We start from the raw sequence: 13,440 nt of genomic DNA, 5'->3' as shown, positions 1-13,440 counted from the left end.
CTTCTGTAGGTCCCACTTCTGACACCAAAAACCGTCAAGAGAAAATTCAGAGAGATTTATTTGATATGAATATTTTATTGAATGAGAAATAAGCTATTCGTGAACAGAGAGACTTCAAACTGAAAGTGGTTAGAAGCTCAGAGGCATGTAGTTACAGGATGGTTTATAAAGTGAGAATGAGGAAGTTGTTTAACATTTATGATGATTCGTTGTTACAGTGGGAGTTTACAGATGACAGGAGACTGGTTAAAAGTGTTTATCTTATACTATTTTAGAAGATGATTTAAGTTCTGCTTATTGTTATCAGAGGCATATACAAGAAATAATCTGTTACCTTTTGCTTATGTTCATGAAATAAGCTATCAATAGATTAAGTTTAACTTATGCAGCCTAACTGGTTTTGTTTGCTTGGAGGATTTTCAAGCTTGGTCTCCATTTTATTTTACTTTAACACTAGCAAATAATAAACACCACTAAATGTTAGTTATTGTTATTATTGGTTATTTCACACCAGAAATTGTGCTGAAAATTACAGTTATAATGGCAATTGCTTCTCTCCAGGAGCTTTCAGTCCATTATTATTCCCATGTAGAAAAGTTAAGGCTAAGGAGAACAATCACTATAATCTACTGAATGCCTTCTAAAACAGTAGGATTTGACATTTGTGTTATATCTCATAAACTTCTGGCCCTTGGTCCACAGTCAGTTTTCATAAAAGGGAAATCTGTTGATTCTCCTTTGTGTAGACTCAGACTTGTGTAGAGTCCTGAGAAAAGTATCTCGCTTTAGTTCTTGGCGAAACTTTTACACCTCATCCAAACAGAATATCCTTTCTGTCAGTAAAGATAGAGTAGGTTAAGGGTGCAAGTTAGGAAAACAGACTACATGGGTTCTATACATACACCTAACATTTACTAGTTATACAATCTTGAGCAAATGTTATAACTTATCTGGGATTCAGTTTTCTCATCTGTAAATGGAAGATGATGATATTATTACCTACCTTACTGAACTGCTGTGAAGATTAAAAGCCAGTACATGTAAATTCACCTAACATTTACTAGTTATACAATCTTGAGCAAATGTTATAACTTATCTGGGATTCAGTTTTCTCATCTGTAAATGGAAGATGATGATATTATTACCTACCTTACTGAACTGCTGTGAAGATTAAAAGCCAGTACATGTAAATTCCATAAAACAGTGCTTGGCACATAGTAAGTATTCATTTACGTTAGTTATTAATGTTATATCATACCTACCATGGAAAGCACTGTAACAAGGAATATGTTACCTAATACCTGACCTTTTTTCTAAGACCTAGCTTAATTCCTGCTCTTAGTTCCAATCTCTATTCTAAGGCTCCTTGAGGGTTCCATGCAAATGATCCTATGAACTCTTGGGACCAGAATCAAGTCTTTTGTCTCTTTGTACCCACAGTTCCTTATTTTTAGGAGTTACTATTCAGTTAAGCATGTATTTAAAGAGGACATGTGGCCTGTGAAGCACTATGCTGATGATTGTTGGAAATAACTAGCATATAAAAGAGATGTAGTCTTATGGGACTAGCACAAAACAAGTATATGAATAAATATAATCTAGGTATAATAATACCACAAAAGCTGGATTTACAAATGGGAGGAAATGCATTCAAGAGGGAGTACAGGAATTTCCCTGGTGGCTCAGTGGTTGAGAATCCGTTTGCCAATGCAGGGGACACGAGTTTGATCCCTGGTCCGGGAAGGTCCCACATGCCGCGGAGCAACTAAGCCTATGCGCCACAACTACTGAGCCTGTGCTCTAGAGCCCACAAGCCACAACTACTGAGCCTGCATGCCACGACTACTGAAGCCTATGCACCTAGAGCCCGTGCTCCGCAACAAGAGAAGCCACCGCAATGAGAAGCCTGCGCACCGCAACGAAGAGTAGCCCCTGCTCGCCGCAACTAGAGAAAGCCCACATGCAGCAACAAAGACCCAATGCAGCCAAAAATAAATAAATTAATTAATTAATTTTTTTAAAAAGGATAATAAGAGCAAAGCCTTGATGAACAGGAAAGTTAGGAATATATGAGAAGACCAGAAAATAATATTTCTATTTGGCTGGAGAATACAATATGAATAGTGTAATAGTCAGACATAAAGCCAGATAATTAGGAGCAGAACCTTGGCCACCAAAATGAAATAAGAGTGTTTAATTCTGTAACATGGGAAGCCATCAAAGGTTTTGGAACTCTTGGGAGCAGAGGGAGAGTTGAATTAGGGAGCAATTAAGAATAAGAGGACAGGAAACTTTTAAAATTTTGGAAAGGAGTAAGGAGAGCCCAAACTAGGAGACATATGTGAAGATGTTCTTGCAGAATTCATTCTGGTAAAAGAGAATTGGAATGTCCATCACTGGGAGAGGTGCCATGGAATGTTATGCAGCTATTAGAAAAGTAAAGAGTATATGTGTATATATTCACATGGATGGAACTTGAAAACATAGTGCTTAGTGAAAAAAAGAGGAAACGAATATATTAAGAAAAATTATCCAAAAACTGGAATTAAAACAAAAAGATGACCCTATGACCTTCATTGTCATACTAGAGTGTTGTCTCCCATGTAAAGGTCCACATTTGCCTTTAGGATAATATTTTCTAACCTTTTTTGGGATGAGATAGTCAGACTGACAGTTGTTCAGCAGGCTATTTCTGGGTTACCTTGGGTTTCTGTTACTTTGGTAACAAGGTAAGGAGCTTGATCCAGAATAGCAATCAACTGTTTTACTAAGTGCACTGTTAAGTACACAGGAATGGGACTTCTCTGTGATGGAAAACTGCTTGGTTTACATCCTTGCATAAGTTCCTAACCTCTTCACTGGACCAGCACTTTGAGTAGCACTGCCTTGGAGAATCCTTTGAATCTGTGATATGGTGAACAATTTTGAATTAGGGGAGCAAGGAAAGGCAAAAATTAAAAATTACTGTAAAGTTTTTAGCTTCGTTGACCAGGAGAATGGTGATATCATTAGATAATTGTGGAGGAGTAAGTATCTTTTCAGGAAAATTAATCAGAACATCCAGTTGAAATAGGCAGTTAGAAATATAATTTAAAACATTTTTAATTCAGTTTATTTAAACTAAAAAAACCCCAACAATTAACCCATTTCTCCCACCCCCCACCTCTGAGAACCACCAATCTGTTTTCGGTAGCTATGAACTTTTGTTTGGGGGTTTTTTGTTCTTAGACTTCACATATAAGAGAAGTCATATGGTATCTGTCTTTCTCTATCTGACTTATTTCACTTAGCATAATGCTCTCTAGGTCCATCCATGTTGTTGCAAATGGCAAGATTTCACTCTTTTTTATGGCTGAATAATATTCCACTGTATATATACCACATCTTCTTTATACATTCATCCACTGATGGACACTTTTGTTATTTCCATATTTTGGCTATTGTAAATAACGTTGCAGTGAACATGGGAGTGCAGATACCTTTTCAAATAGTATTTTCATATTCTTTGGATAAATACCCAGAAGTAGAATTGCTGGATCATATGGTAGTTCTATTTTTAATTTTTTGAGGAACCTTTATACTGTTTTCCATAGCACCTACACCGATTTACATTCCCACCAACAGTGCACAAGGATTCCCATTTCTCCACATCCTTGCCAACACTTATTTGTTTTCTTTTTGATAATAGCCATTCTGACAGGTGTGAGGTGATATCTCATTGTGATTTTGATTTGTATTTTTCAGATGATTAGTGATATTGAGCATCTTTTCATGTATTGGTCATCTGTGTGTCTTCCTCGGAAAAATATAATTTTTAATTTGAAAGAGATATCAAGGAGTAAGTCTAAGATTAGGAGTAAACTCCTTATAGATAGTAGGTGAAGCCATGGTTAAGTTTAAGGAAGAGGATATAGAGAGAAGAAAAGGAGACCAAAGACCAAATTTTATGCAACACTTACATTAGAAGCAGACCAATTTGCCCAAAGTCATTTCTTTGTTAGATTAATTTACCGTATAATTGATTGGCTAAATATTAATAAGTTGTTTCTTTTAACTATAAAATTTAGAGCAATTCATAATGGGTGAGATATCTATCTCTCCTCCCACACCCACACCCTTTTTTTTACAGCTTTTGAAGATTTGTTTAGTTTTAGCTGACCACTTTTCATTTTTGTCTTGAGAACTGAGACCACCTGTGTTAACCTTTGGGATTGAGAACTAAAATTGCTTATGTCAATATAACTTTTTGCTCCTGGAAATTTTTGCAGTTTATCTAAGTAAACATTTGGTTATTAGGATAAACATTTTGATTGTTAGGGCGAACATTATATCTATCAGGATAGATTATTCATGAGGCTTACTTCAAGACCCCATGTCCATCATTCTTAAACCGTTACATCACAAATTTTGCCTAATCCTATCCCATTCCCCATCTTGGAGGGGGAGAACCCTCTTAAACTACTTGAGCTTTCATCCCCAAATCCTGAATGTACTCTTCCCTACCTTTCCCCTATTAAGACACTATCAAAACCCTGTTAAACCCTCACTGCAGCGAATTTAATAAACTTGCTTTGTTTGACCAACAGGCTTTTTGGGTGGTCTTTGTGAGCCATTTAATAGTTCTCATAGCAGCATATTAAGAAATATTTAATTTGTTTCTGTCCCGGCTCTCTGCTAGTGCTGCTGTAGGGAACTGGAACAGAAAGAGGAAACCCTTTATTCTGTGGAACACATGGCACAGCCTGAGCTCAGAGAAGAGACCAAGAACAAAATGGAAAAGACTGAGAGGAAGAGGGAGGGGGGAGAAAAAAGGGTGTTATCATGGAAAGAAGAAAACATTTAAAATATAGCTGAAATCTGTATAAAGGAAAATATAAGAGGAGTGATTGTGGAATTTGAGTTTTCTCTTTTTCAAGCTAAAATGCTTTTAGCTTGGTCTTGTTTCGCGAATGCTGGTAGAAGACCAAAGGCTTGGGTCTTGGGTCAGAGACCCTAAGGACTTTATTATTCATTGCACAACAAGCAGCATGAGCATTAGCATGTTTATGTCACTTCCCCTTGACCTCCAAGACACACGCCAGCAACACAGAAGGCCAAGTTGGATACCTACACAAAGGGCAGGTTGTGTTATAGGAGACAGACTCTGAATTTGGGGACTCTGCATTTTATAGCAAGCAGTAAGCAACCTCTTTGTTCTGGAGGGAGACATTATCTCACAGTGTTGCTCATTGTAAACACAACCCTGAGAGTGGCCCAGATAGAGTGTCAGGGCCTTGTAATCTTGTCATTCCCAGCAAGAATGGTAAGACCATGAAAAACCTGTAGAGAACTGCCTTTCCCAACATTTCACCTTTTGGCCCTACCACCTTGGCTTCTGACAAATTATCACATGAGTATGACGCTTCTTCACCACGCTGATTCATTTAATCAGCGGAGGCTAGGACCAAATGTATTCAATTTGTGTTATACAGCAATCAACTAAGACTATTAATATTGCTCCCAAAAGGAGGATGAGGCCAACTGGCAATATTGACTTCAGCTATGACTCCAGAGTCCCAGACTCAGGCAACTGTGACTAAATCCAAGGGGAGACCAGTAGGTCTTATTTCAGACATCCAAGATGTAGTGTAAGCCCAGTATATTCTCCATTATGACCTGCACAAGGAAATTTAAGTTTACCTGTTAATCTTTGGTGCTGTTATCTGTAATTACGGGGACAATAGATGGGCCAAAAAACGAAACCCAACTGAGAGATATTCTGTGGCCTCTTCTCTATATACAAGCATATAAAACAAAGAGACACAGGTCACTCTAGTTTGGATTTATTGTTAAACTTGATTTGGATCACCATGACATTGTTTTGCCTATATCACATGGGAAAATGTCACTGAGTAGTTGCAGCCTCGATTGTTAACACATAGCTCAAGATCACTTGGACATCAAGGAAAACATGCATTTGTATTTGTCATATTGAAACAAGTTGTGCTGGTCCATGTTTTTATACCCTTATGAAGAGAGGCTAGGCAAAGCAGAATAGTTCAGCGCCTTCCATATTTACATGAATTATTCGGTTATCATATAGCACAAAGTCAATGATGAGAAATCCAGCAGTAGGTCAGATTGTCAGCTGCAGCAGCTGCTTGCCTCAGGTGGACCATATAATTGTTTTGCCAAGGTGCAGTGCTGGATCTAGAGGAGGAAGGGAGCATTAATTCCTCCCCTTTCTTAAGTACTTCCCAGGGTCTAAAGTGTTCCTCCCCAGGTTCTGGAGTTATTGCCGTCCCTTATGATCATGAAATTGGTGTGCCTCATACCAATGCAAATGATTTCACTTTTTTCCAATCACCTGCTACTCACAGTGGTCAAGTGCAGGAGGGACATGGGGATTTTTATTTTTGTTATTTTTTTTTTTTTTTTTTTTAATTTTTTATTGTTTATTTTTGGCTGTGTTGGGTCTTCGTTTCTGTGCGAGGGCTTTCTCTAGTTGTGGCAAGCGGGGGCCACTCTTCATCGCGGTGCGCGGGCCTCACTATCGCGGCCTCTCTTGTTGCGGAGCACAGGCTCCAGACGCGCAGGCTCAGTAGTTGTGGCTCACGGGCCCAGTTGCTCCGCGGCATGTGGGATCTTCCCAGACCAGGGCTCGAACCCGTGTGCCCTGCATTGGCAGGCAGATTCTCAACCACTGCGCCACCAGGGAAGCCCTTGTTATTTTTTTAATGTATTTTTTGTTACTTTTTAAAAACATCTTTATTGGAGTATAATTGCTTTACAATGTTCTGTTAGTTTCTGCTGTATAACAAAGTGAAAGAGCTATATGTATACATATATCCCCATACCCCTCCCTCTTGCATCTCCCTCCCACCCTCCCTATCCCACCCCTCTAGGTGGTCACAAAGCACCGAGCTGATCTCCCCCCGTGTGATGCAGCTGCTTCCCACTAACTATCTGTTTTACATTTGGTAGTGTATATATGTCACTGCTACTCTCTCACTTTGTCCCAGCTTACCCTTCCCCCTCTCCATGTCCTCAAGTCCATTCTCTACGTCTGCTTTATTCCTGTCCTGCCCCTAGGTTCTTCAGAACCTTATTTTTTTTTTAGATTCCATGTATATGTGTTAGCATATGGTATTTGTTTTACTCTTTCTGACTTACTTCACTCTGTATGACAGACTCTAGGTCCATCCACCTCACTACAAATAACTCAATTTCATTTCTTTTCATGGCTGAGTAATATTCCATTGTATATATGTACCACATCTTCTTTATCTATTCATCTGTCAGTGGACACGTAGGTTGCTTCCATGTCCTGGCTATTGTAAATAGTGCTGCAATGAACATTGTGGTACATGACTCTTTTTCAATTATGGTTTTCTCAGGGTATATGCCCAGTAGTGGGATTGCTGGGTCATATGGTAGTTCTATTTTTAGTTTTTTAAGGAACCTCCATACTGTTCTCCATAGTGGCTGTATCAATTTACATTCCCACCAACAGTGCAAGAGGGTTTGCTTTTCTCCACACCCTCTCCAGCATTTATTGTTCGCAGATTTTTTGATGACGACCATTCTACCTGTATGAGGTGATACCTCATTGTAGTTTTGATTTACATTTCTCTAATGATTAGTGATTTTGAGCATCCTTTCATGTGTTTGTTGGCAATATGTATATTTTCATTGGAGAAATGTCTATTTAGATCTTTTGCCCATTTTTGGATTGGGTTGTTTGTTTTTTTGATATTGAGCTGCATGAGCTGCTTGTATATTTTGGAGATTAATCCTTTGTCCATTGCTTCGTTTGCAAATATTTTCTCCCATTCTGAGGGTTGTCTTTTCATCTTGTTTATGGTTTCCTTTGCTGTGCAAAAGCTTTTAAGTTTCTTTTGGTCTCATTTGTTTATTTTTGGTTTTATTTCCATTTCCTTAGGAGGTGGGTCAAAAAGGATCTTGCTCTGATTTATGTCAAAGAGTGTTCTTCCTATGTTTTCCACTGAGAGTTTTATAGTGTCTGGCCTTACATTTAGGTCTTTAATCCATTTTGAGTTTATTTTTGTGTATGGTGTTAGAAAGTGTTCTAATTTCATTCTTTTACATGTAGCTCTTCAGTTTTCCCAGCACCACTTATTGAAGAGGCTGTCTTTTCTCCATTGTATATTCTTGCCTCCTTTATCAGAGATAAGGTGACCATATGTGCATGGGTTTATCTCTGGGCTTTCTATCCTGTTCCATTGATCTATATTTCTGTTTTTGTTGCAGTACCATACTGTCTTGATTACTGTAGCTTTGCAGTGTAGTCTGAAGTCAGGGAGCCAGATTCCTCCAGCTGCATTTTTCTTTCTCAAGATTTTTTTGGCTATTCGGGGTCATTTGTGTTCCCAAACACACTGTGAAATTTTTTGTTATAGTTCCGTGAGAAATGTCATTGGTAGTTTGATAGGGATTGCATTGAATCTGTAGATTTCTTTGGGTAGTGTAGTCATTTTCGCAATGTTGATTCTTCCAATCCAAGATCATGGTATATCTCTCCATCGGTTTGTATCATCTTTAATTTCTTTCATCAGTATCTTATAGTTTTCTGCATACAGGTCTTTTGTCTCCTTAGGTAGGTTTATTCCTAGGTATTTTATTGTTTTTGTTGCAGTGGTAAATGGGAGTGGTTCCTTAATTTCTCTTTCAGATTTTGCATCATTAGTGTATAGGAATGCAAGAGATTTCTATGCATTAATTTTGTATCCTGCTACTTTACCAAATTCGTTGATTAATTCTAGTAGTTTTCTGGTAGCATCTTTAGGATTCTCTATGTATAGTATCATGTTATCTGCAAACACTGACAGGTTTACTTCTTCTTTTCTGATTTGGATTCCTTTTATTTCTTTTTCTTCTCTGATTGCTGTGGCTAAAACTTCCAAAACTATGTTGAATAATAGTGATGAGGGTGGACAACCTTGTCTTGTTACTGATTTTAGAGGAAATGGTTTAAGTTTTTCACCATTGAGAACGATGTGGGCTGTAGGTTTGTCATATATGGCCTTTATTAATTTGAGGTAAGTGCCCTCTATGCCCACTTTCTGGAGAGTTTTTATCATAAATGGGTGTTGAATTTTGTAAAAAGCTTTTTCTGCATCTATTGAGTTTATCATATGGTTTTTATCCTTTAGTTTGTTAATATGGTGTATCACATTGATTGACGTGCGTATATTGAGGAATCCTTGCATTCCTGGGATAAACCCGACTTGATCATGGTGTATGATCCTTTTAATGTGCTGTTGGATTCTGTTTGCTAATATTTTGTTGAGGATTTTTGCATCTATGTTCATCAGTGATATTGGTCTGTAGTTTTCTTTTTTTGTGACATCTTTGTCTGGTTTTGGTATCAGGGTGATGGTGGCTTGTAGAATGAGTTTGAGAGTGTTCCTCCCTCTGCTGTATTTTGGAAGAGTTTGAGAAGGATGGGTGTTAGCTCTTCTCTAAATGTTTGATAGAATTCGCTTGTGAAGCCATGTGGTCCTGGGCTTTTGTTTGTTGGAAAATTTTTTTTTTAAGACATCAGGTTTTTTTTGTTTTTATTTATTTATTTATTTTTATTTATGGCTGTGTTGGGTCTTCGTTTCTGTGCGAGGGCTTTCTCTAGTTGCGGCAAGCGGGGACCACTCTTCATCGTGGTGCACGGGCCTCTCACTATCGCGGCCTCTCTTGTCGCGGAGCACAGGCTCCAGATGCGCAGGCTCAGCAGTTGTGGCTCACGGGCCCAGTCGCTCCACGGCATGTGGGATCCTCCCAGACCAGGGCTCAAACCTGTGTCCCCTGCATTGGCAGGCAGATTCTCAACCACTGCGCCACCAGGGAAGCCCTGTTGGAAGATTTTTAATCACAGTTTCAATTTCAGTGCTTGTGATTGGTCTGTTTATACTTTCTATTTCTTCCTGGTTCCATCTTGGAAGGTTGTGCTTTTCTAAGAATTTGTCCATTTCTTCCAGGTTGTCCATTTTATTGGCATTTAGTTGCTTGTAGTAGTCCCTCATGATTCTTCGGATTTCTACAGTGCCAGTTGTTACTTCTCCTTTTTCATTTCTAATTTTGTTGATTTGCGTCTTCTCCCTTTTTTTCTTGGTGAGTCCGGCTAATGGCTTATCAATTTTGTTTATCTTCTCAAAGAACCAGCTTTTCATTTTATTGATCTTTACTATTGTTTTCTTCATTTCTTTTTCATTTATTTCTGATCTGATCTTTTTGATTTCTTTCCTTCTGCTAACTTTAGGGTTTTTTTGTTTTTCTTTCTCTAATTGCTTTAGGTGTAAGGTTAGGTTGTTTATTTGAGATTTTTCTTGTTTCTCGAGGTAGGATTGTATTGCTATAAACTTCCCTCGTAGAACTGCTTTCGCTGCATCCTGTAGATTTTGGGTCATCGTGTTTTCATTGTCATTTGTTTCTAGGTATTTTTTGATTTCCTATTTAATTTCTTCAGTGATATCTTGGTTATTTAGTAGCATATTGTTTAGCCTCCACGTGTTTGTATTTTTTACAGTTTTTTTCTTGTAATTGATATCTAGTCTCATAGCATTGTGGTCGGAAAAGATACTTGATACAATTTCAAGTTTATTAAATTTACCAAGGCTTGATGTGTGACCCAAGATATGATCTATCCTGGAGAATGTTCCCTGAGCTCTTGAGAAGAAAGTGTGTTCTGTTGTTTTTGGATGGAATGTCCTATAAATATCAGTTAAGTCCATCTTGTTTAATGTGTCATTTAAAGCTTGTGTTTCCTTATTTATTTTCATTTTGGATGATCTGTCCATTGGTGAAAGTGGGGTGTTAAAGTCCCCTACTATGATTGTGTTACTGTCGATGTCCCCTTTTATGGCAGTTAGCATTTGCCTTATGTATTGAGGTGCTCCTATGTCGGGTGCATAAATATTTACAATTGTTATATCTTCTTCTTGGAATGATCCTTGATCATTATGTAGTGTCCTTCTTTGTCTCTTGTAATAGTCTTTAAGTCTATTTTGCCTGATATGAGAATTGCTACTCCAGCTCTCTTTTGATTTCCATTTGCATGGAATATCTTTTTCCATCCCCTCACTTTCAGTCTGTATGTGTCCCTAGGTCTGAAGTCAGTCTCTTGTAGGCAGCATATATATGGGTCTTGTTTTTGTATCCATTCAGCCAGTCTGTGTCTTTTGATTGGAGCATTTAATCCATTTACATTTAAGGTAATTGTCAATATGTATGTTACTATTAGCATTTTCTTAATTGTTTTTGGTTTGTTTTTCTATGTCTTTTTCTTCTCTTGTGTTTCCTGCCTAAAGAAGTTCCTTTAGCATTTGTTGTAAAGCTGGTTTGGTGGTGCTGAATGCTCTTAACTTTTGCTTGTCTGTAAAGATTTTAATTTCTCTGTCGAGTCTGAATGAGATCCTTGCTGGGTAGAGTAATCTTGGTTGTAGGTATTTCCCTTTCATCACTTTAAATATGTCCTGCTACTCCCGTCTGTCTTGCAGAGTTTCTGCTGAAAGATTAGCTGTTAACCTTATGGGGGTTCCCTTGTATGTTATTTGTTGCTTTATCCTGCTGCTTTTAATATTTTTTCTTTGTATTTAATTTTTGATAATTTGATTAATATGTGTCTTGGCGTGTTTCTCCTTGGATTTATCCTGTATGGGACTCTCTGCGCTTCCTGGGCTTGACTATTTCCTTTCCCATGTTAGGGAAGTTTTCAACTATAATGTCTTCAAATGTTTTCTCAGACCCTTTCTTTTTCTCTTCATCTTCTGGGACGCCTATAATATGAATGTTGGTGCATTTAATGTTGTCCCAGAGGTCTCTGAGACTGTCCTCAATTCTTTTCATTCTTTTTTCTTTATTCTGCTCTGTGGTAGTTATTTCCACTATTTTATCTTCCAGGTCACTTATCCGTTCTTCTGCCTCAGTTATTCTGTTATTGATTCCTTCTAGAGAGTTTTTAATTTCATTTATTGTGTTGTTCATCATTGTGTTTTTACTCTTTAGTTCTTCTAGGTCCTTGTTAAAGGTTTCCTCTTTTTTTTCTCCATTCTATTTCCAAGATTTTGGATTATCTTTACTATCATTACTCGGAATTCTTTTTCAGGTCGACTGCCTATTTCCTGTTCATTTGTTTGTTCTGATGGGTTTTTACCTTGCTCCTTCATCTCTGCATATTTCTCTGTCTTCTCATTTTGTTTAACTTACTGTTTGGCATGTCCTTTTCACAGCCTGCAGGTTCCTAATTTCCATTGTTTTTGGTGTCTGCCCCAAGTGGGTAAGGTTGGTTCAGTGGCTTGTGTAGGCTTCCTGGTGGAGGGGACTGGTGCCTGTGTTCTGGTGGGTGGGGCTGGATCTTGTCTTTCTGGTGGGCAGAGCTGAGTCCAGTGGTGTGTTTTGGGGTGTCTGTGAACTTAGTATGATTTGGGGCAGCGTCTGTACTAATGGGTGGGGTTGTGTTCCTGTCATGCTAGTTGTTTGGCATGGGGCGTCCAGCTCTGGAGCTTGCTGGCCGTTGGGGGGAGCTCGGTCTTAGCATTGAGATGGAGATCGCTTGGAGAGCTCTCGCCAATTGATATTACGTGGGGCCGGGAGGTCTCTGGTAGTCCAATGTCCTGAACTCGGCTCTTCCACCTCAGAGGCTCAGGCCTGACACCAGGCCGGAGCACCAAGACCCTGTCAGCCAAGTGGCTCAGGCGAAAAGGGAGAAAAAAAAGAAAGAAAATAAATAAAAAATAAGTAAAATAAAACTATTAAAATTAAAAAAATTTTTAATTATTAAAATAAAAAAGTAATAAAAAAAAAGAGCAACAAAACCAATAAACAAATCCACCAGTGATAACAAGCGCTAAAAACCATACTACAATAACATAAAAATCAGAAAGAAGTCAGTTGCAGGCAGCAAACCCCAAGTCTACAGTTGCTCCCAAAGTCCTCCGCCTCAATTTTGGGTTGATTTGTTGTCTATTCAGGTATTCCAAAGATGCAGCGTACCTCAAGTTGATTGTGGGGATTTAAACTGCTGCTCCTGAGGCTGCACAGAGAAATTTCCCTTTCTCTTCTTTGTTTGCACAGCTCCTGGGGTTCAGCTTTGGTTTTGGCCCCACCTCTGCCTTTAGGTTGCCCTCAGGCTTCTGTTCCTGCCCAGACAAGATGTGGTTAAAGCAGAGGCTGATTAGGGGCTCTGGCTCACTCATGCCAGGAGGAGGGAGGGGTACAGTAGTTATAATTGGAATGCGGGATGAGCCAGCGGTGGCAGAGGCCGGCGTGACATTGCAACAGCCTGAGGCGCACCATGTGTGTTCTCCCAGGGAAGTTGTCCCTGGATCATGGGACCCTGGTAGTGGTGGGCTGCACAGGCCCCCGGGGTGGGTATGGATAGTGACCTGTGCTTGCACACAGGATCCTTGGTGGCTGCAGCAGCAGCGTTAGTGTTTCATGCCCGTCTCT

General features: G+C 38.9%; 1 protein-coding gene across 3 annotated transcripts in view; it reads left to right on the top strand.

The window, feature by feature from the left end:
• Positions 1–13,440, top strand: part of AMN1 (antagonist of mitotic exit network 1 homolog) — an 84,983-nt gene that overhangs the window by 32,952 nt on the left and 38,591 nt on the right. The gene's annotated exons all lie outside the window — the stretch shown is intronic.

Source organism: Balaenoptera ricei, chromosome 10, assembly GCF_028023285.1.
Source record: "Balaenoptera ricei isolate mBalRic1 chromosome 10, mBalRic1.hap2, whole genome shotgun sequence".
NCBI classification, from domain to species: domain Eukaryota; kingdom Metazoa; phylum Chordata; class Mammalia; order Artiodactyla; family Balaenopteridae; genus Balaenoptera; species Balaenoptera ricei.
The sequence above is the reverse complement of the archived record's forward strand: the minus strand, read 5'-3'. Positions and strand labels throughout refer to the sequence as shown.